We start from the raw sequence: 6,000 nt of genomic DNA, 5'->3' as shown, positions 1-6,000 counted from the left end.
AGACTCATGCAGAGTGTTCTCTGCACATCTCCACAATGCTTTTATACTGTTTGGCAACAAAAAGGACAACTGGTTGTCACATGCACCTGGTATTGGTAAATCAGTCCCTTAAAAACAACAACCATTTGGGGGAGTTCACTCATCCTGTTTCCCAGGGTCCATACTATGCCATAAACTCCTCAGGTACAATGAATTGCACCCTAAACTTCCCCCTTCACCCTGTTTCCCTCATTGAATGTTCTTTTGTCCTCTTTCTCACCTTAGTGAGAAAGGGCCACAAAGACTTTTACAATTCATAGACTGATTCCTGGGATAAGTAAGTCATCTAATTCCTACACGAGTCTAATGAGAATTGAGATTGTTATAGCCTACGACACCAACTCTTATTCAATGCAGCATGGAAAATGCCTACTTCTGTGCCAGCAGCGCTCCGATGATGTCCCAAACTGACACAAAGGGAGGGGGCCCAGGCCATCGCTTGTGGCTCTGATCTGCGCTGCGGTCCAACAAGAAGAACCAGTCGAATCGCGGTGGAGAGCCAGTGTTGGACAGAGATGCTCCAGGGGCATGCCCTTCAGTGTCAGTAACAGGTGAGGAGCAGCTCTTTCAGCGGCTATTTGACCCAGACAGATGGGTTGAGGCTGGCTGCAGGACTTCGGTCCGAAGAGGTTGATGATCGTATGGAAAAACTTCACGGCTAGTAATAAAGTTGAAAACACGTCCGATGGCCGGTCGGACACATCTACAAAAATATTATTATATGATTGCCTTAATGGTTAAAGAAAAGAAGAGTTTGGCTTTAACTTTGAAACAGTTATGCGGTTTAACGTGGTGAGCAAAAGTAGACAAAAGATTACAATAACACGCAAGCAAAAACTGAAGTTGCAAAAAGACTGGAAAAAGAAGTAAACAGAGGGAAGACAACAAATTCAAAAGTAAAGAAAACTAAAGTACAGAGAAGTGAAGTGAGTAAAGAATTGACTAGTGCCGCGGGCTGTGAAGCATATATCCTCCAGCATTCCAGGGCGTGTCTGTGACAAACAGGCCTTGGCTCGCTTTTTAATGATTTACAGGTGAACGCTGTTATTTCATCCTAAAATAAAGAAACATTAAGTAATGGTGCGATGGACTCATCTGCTTCTCACTATGGTCAATCACAGAGTTTAAATGACCAATTTTTCAATCACACTTCAACATTGTTTACAACATGTATGTTGACACCAATATACATGCATCAGACACATTTCATTGATTAATGGCAACATTCTTCAATACTAATACTAATAGTATAACTAATAGAACAAAGGAACGAAGAAAGGCAGATTATATTTGGTGAATTGAGCACTACTAATTATAACTGTCTCATGACGCTTATCTGAAGCCTAACTGCTTCTAGTCTCTAGATGGCAGTATGGTTCCATGATAGAAACCCGGACAAAAGCATTGATGCCATACAAATTGTGAGTTTAGTGCTGAGGGAACATCCAAAGTTGAATCCAACATTGTCAATCCTGATGGTTTAACGCCTTCATCTGGTGTGGAGCAGGAAGAAAGATTAGCATCTTCCTGACAACAGTTTACATAATAGGTTTAAATGATAAGTAACTCTTTGTAGTCGGAATGTTTTTCCACTTCAGCTCTCCTGAAGGAAGCGGGAGGGAAAGGTGAATTGGAGGTCACTGGTTCTCCTACACCCGTCAGCTCAATCACCTGACACACACCTGGGACTCATCACTAATCAGCACTATACTTTCTCACTCACTCACTCACTCACTCACTCATTGCCATATTGGTCTTAGCCCTGATGTAAGACTCTCCAGCTATTATTCTAGAATGGATTTCTCGGTATCGACCCAACCCGTCCTTGACCTTGCCTGCTCTCCTACCCCCATCTTTCCCTCTCTGAACCTGATCACCAGCGACGCTGTTTGCTGGTTTGCAAACCAAACCACCCCTGATGCCTGTGATCGCTCTGTACAGGGACTCCTGAACATCCGGTTTCAGCCAGCACTGCTTTTGGGTCCTGGTAATACCCGTTACAGTACAATTATGGATCCAGCTCAACTTTTCCTTCCAAAGGCTTTGAGTGGATTGAAGAACATGAGTCTCTGATGGTGGCCACCGCAGTGGCATTTGGGCATGCCATGGCTTCCCAAGAGCAAGCACTAATAGTGCTAGCGGCACAGTTAGAGCAGATGGCTGTAAGTCATCCCCAGCCAGGGCCTCTGGTTCCGGCTCCAGTCCAGTCACCGCACACCATTCCACCCCCTACCATCAGCAAACCCAGAGTCGCCGCCCCCCAGTGTTATGCCAGAAACCTGCAACGCCTTCTTAACCAACTGCTCCATCCTCTTCTCCCTGCAACCCCACACCTTTGCCTCAGAACAAGCAAAAGTAGTCTTTGCCATAAACCACCTGACGGGAAAGCCTCACCTGTGGGGAACAGCGGAGTAGGAGAGGAGCACTCCTGCCTGTGGGTCCCTCTAGTCATTTGTAGCAGAACTCATATTTCCTGTCTGCACCCGAGAACATCTATGGAAAGCTACGTTCATGACTCTTTGGCGGCAGGCATTATTCAACCCACATCCTCACCATCAGGGGCAGGCTTCTTCTTTGTGGGGAATAAGGATGGATCCCTGGGACCATACATTGACTACAAAGGGCTAAATGACATTACCATCAAGAACTGGTATCTACTCCCACTCATCTCGCCTCATCATCGAGCTACTCCAAGGGGCCACGGTCTTCACCTAATTGGACCTCCGTAACATCTACCATCTGGTTCAAATTCGGGAGGGAGGCCAGTGGAAGACAGCCTTCAACACCCCTACCAGTCACTATGAGTATCTGGTGATGTCTTTCGGACAAACCAATGCCCCAGCAGTGTTCCAGGCTCTGGTAAATGACATTCTCTGAGACATGCTAAACCGCTTTGTGTTTGTCTACCTCAATGACATTCTGATTTTCTCCCCGTGCCAGGAGGAACACATTCATCATGTCCAGACCATCTGACAGCATAGCAAAGACAGTATTCAGATGGATCCAACACATTCTTGAGTGCTTGTACTCATTGAACCATTTACCCTAAATCAATTGACCGTTCAGGCATAGCTGTGTACTTTTCTGTTTCACCTACTGGCCATCCTGCCCCAGCTATCTGAACATTAGGATCTTTGACTCTTTTTTAGGTTCTAAAACTTTTTTAGGTGTTCAGAACCAATTATGGCTGAACTCCCTGTCAACACAACAGGCGTACAAATCCCTGTCCACCCTGGCTTCATTGTGGCCTGAATTTGCTTCTCTCCCCAACGGAAGTATATCATCATACCAGTATTCTGGTAAATAGAAACCTTTGTTAAGTTCTTAAGATTGATTTTCGCACTCACTTACATACTGTTCCCAGTTATCTCACAATAAAATATTTTATTTTTATGTTTTTCCTTTTGTCATACCTGGACTGCCCTACTACAAATTGTCAGGCCAGTTCTAGTAGCACTGTAGCATGTTATAAATGTTTTCGGAATTGTTTGTTCAACAGAGAATTTCATCATTTCATTCATTCATTCATTCATCTTCTATACCGACTACCGACAGTTGCGGGGGGGCTGGAGTCTATCCCAGCTGTCAACTGGCAAGAGGCGGGGTACACCCTGAACCAGTCGCCAGTCGATTGCAGGGCAACATATACAGACAGACAACCATTCACACCCACACTCACACCTAAGGACAATTTAGAGTCACCAATTAACCTAATGAGCATGTTTTTGGTCTGTGGGAGGAAGAGTGCCCGGAGAGAACCCACGCATGCACGGGAAGAACATGCAAACTTCACACAGAGAGGCCCTGCCCAACCCGGGGATCAAACCGGCGACCTTCTTGTTGTGAGGCACACGCACTACCTGCTGCGCCACCTTGCTGCCCGAATTTCATCATTTCATTTAAGAAATTATTTTGGCCTCATGGCATGTGTTGCTTACTCAGTGTCTAGTCTGAGAATGAATATTAAATTGTCTTTCCCCTGTTTCTTTTCCCTCTTGACTTTTTTGCGTTGTCTGCTACCGGACTTCCTGTCAAATTAAAACAGTTAACTTTCCTTTGACTACTGTCTCCTCTGTCTGAGCTCAGTATGTTGGGTCCTAAAAGCTATACTAACAGTACCTGAGAATTGCACATGGTAAGGTAAATGATACGATCCGCTAAACCTGTCTGTTCCTAGTGTTTTCCTTTTCCCTCTTCCCGAGTGTTATCTGGCTGTCTGTTTGTTCCCCTGTCTAAGCTGGGTGTGTCCCTGCACTCAGCTGGCACCGCCTTGTCAGCAGCACACCTGGCGCGCATCAGCCTGATAAGGGCACAGGATAAAAGGGAGGCTCCCTTTGTTAGCTGTTGCCAGATTGTCCTGATTTCCTCGTAGCTTCTTGGATTGTTTCTGTGGTATTTGTATTATTGTATTTATAGCGTTTTGCCAGTTTCTCCGTTGTGTGCTCTTTTTGTTGTTAAATGTTGGATTATTTTTGTATCGACTGCCACTTATGTGTGCTTTTTGTTTCAGTGCCTTGCTGCATTGTCAGCATTTGAGTCTTGCCTCACCTTGTTCCACGGTGCTCCTTTTATTTGTAGTTTTTCCTATCCTTGAGAGTGCATTTTATGTTTGTTTGCTCCACTAAGTTAGAGTGTGATTTGGGTTTTTGTTTTCTCCACTCCTTTTTAGTGCTCTTTGTGTTTACATTCTTGTTAATAAATTCCTTTGTTTATTTGAATCCTTTCTCCGGTCTGCATGTGGGGGCAGTGAACACAAGAGGCTGAGCTGAGCTGACCATGGTCTCTTAGTGTAGTGAAAGAGTGTTCATGGTCTGACTGTGTTGACCAATCGGATTCCCCTGATGACTGATGGCTTGTTGTTTTTCTGAGGTATAGGAATGTTCAATAAACATTTCCCACAACCCAAAATGTTTTGGGAACCACATTTTCCTACCTAGGTTATCTGTGCATTTAGCTCCACCCTCTTAACATTAAAATTCTGAGTCCCTGCAAGAGCTCACACACACTATCACTTCCTCCACTCTGTTTTGGCTACACACAAACTAGTGTCTCTTTGTGAGTGTGCCTGTGATGACCACAACTCAAAGAGATTCACATGCAAGGATCACAGGATTGTAACAGACAAAACACAAAGGCAGCCAGGCAATAATCCAAATTGAAACACCTGGCAGAGATAAAACACAACTCAACGACAGAGGGAATACACATCTCACATTTCTCACATCTCACACAATGTAAGGCATTACCAAAAAAAAAAAAAAAAAAGTAATATTTTACTCGGTACAAATACACAATAAATACAATGCATTTTAAACCTGAAATTAAGTGGTGTGTTGTTTTCATACAAATTTGCCAACACCGTGAGATTAGCAGTGGAGAAAAATCTGCGCAAATGTTCACTTCCTGTTAGTGCCAGAGAACTATATTGATTGAGGTGAAGATGTGTGCAGCAGCAGCTGAGTTGGACTCTGGGTTGCCTGACGTTATAGTGGGAGCGATCAAAACTTGATTTGCTGCTACAATTGACTCCAAAGCTGTGCTACTGGCTTTTCAGTCTCAGGAGTCTTGTGCTCACTCCAAAACGCAACTGTCTTGGTGATGGATGCTTTCACGCCTTCTTCTGTTGCGCTTCAACAAGTATTTTGGGGAAGCGGGTGGTGAATAAGATAAGATAAGATAAGATAAGATAAGATAGACTTTATTTATCCCACAGTGGGGGGAAATTTACATGTTACAGCAGCAACAAGACAGAGTGCAAGAAGTCAGAGGACAAGAAGACAAGAAAATATTACACAAGTGTGATATACCTTATGGTAATTTACAATATATACATTATGTACACACTTATTTACTTATACGTACTACTCATTTAAAAATGACAATTGCACATGAAAACAGGAAAAATGTGAGATGTGATCAGTACAACTTGAATTTGAGTAGATGTTATTGTGCACTGTTATA

The sequence above is a fragment of the Chaetodon auriga genome, chromosome 17 (assembly GCF_051107435.1).
Source record: "Chaetodon auriga isolate fChaAug3 chromosome 17, fChaAug3.hap1, whole genome shotgun sequence".
NCBI lineage: Eukaryota > Metazoa > Chordata > Actinopteri > Chaetodontiformes > Chaetodontidae > Chaetodon > Chaetodon auriga.
This window is presented reverse-complemented; position numbering follows the sequence as displayed.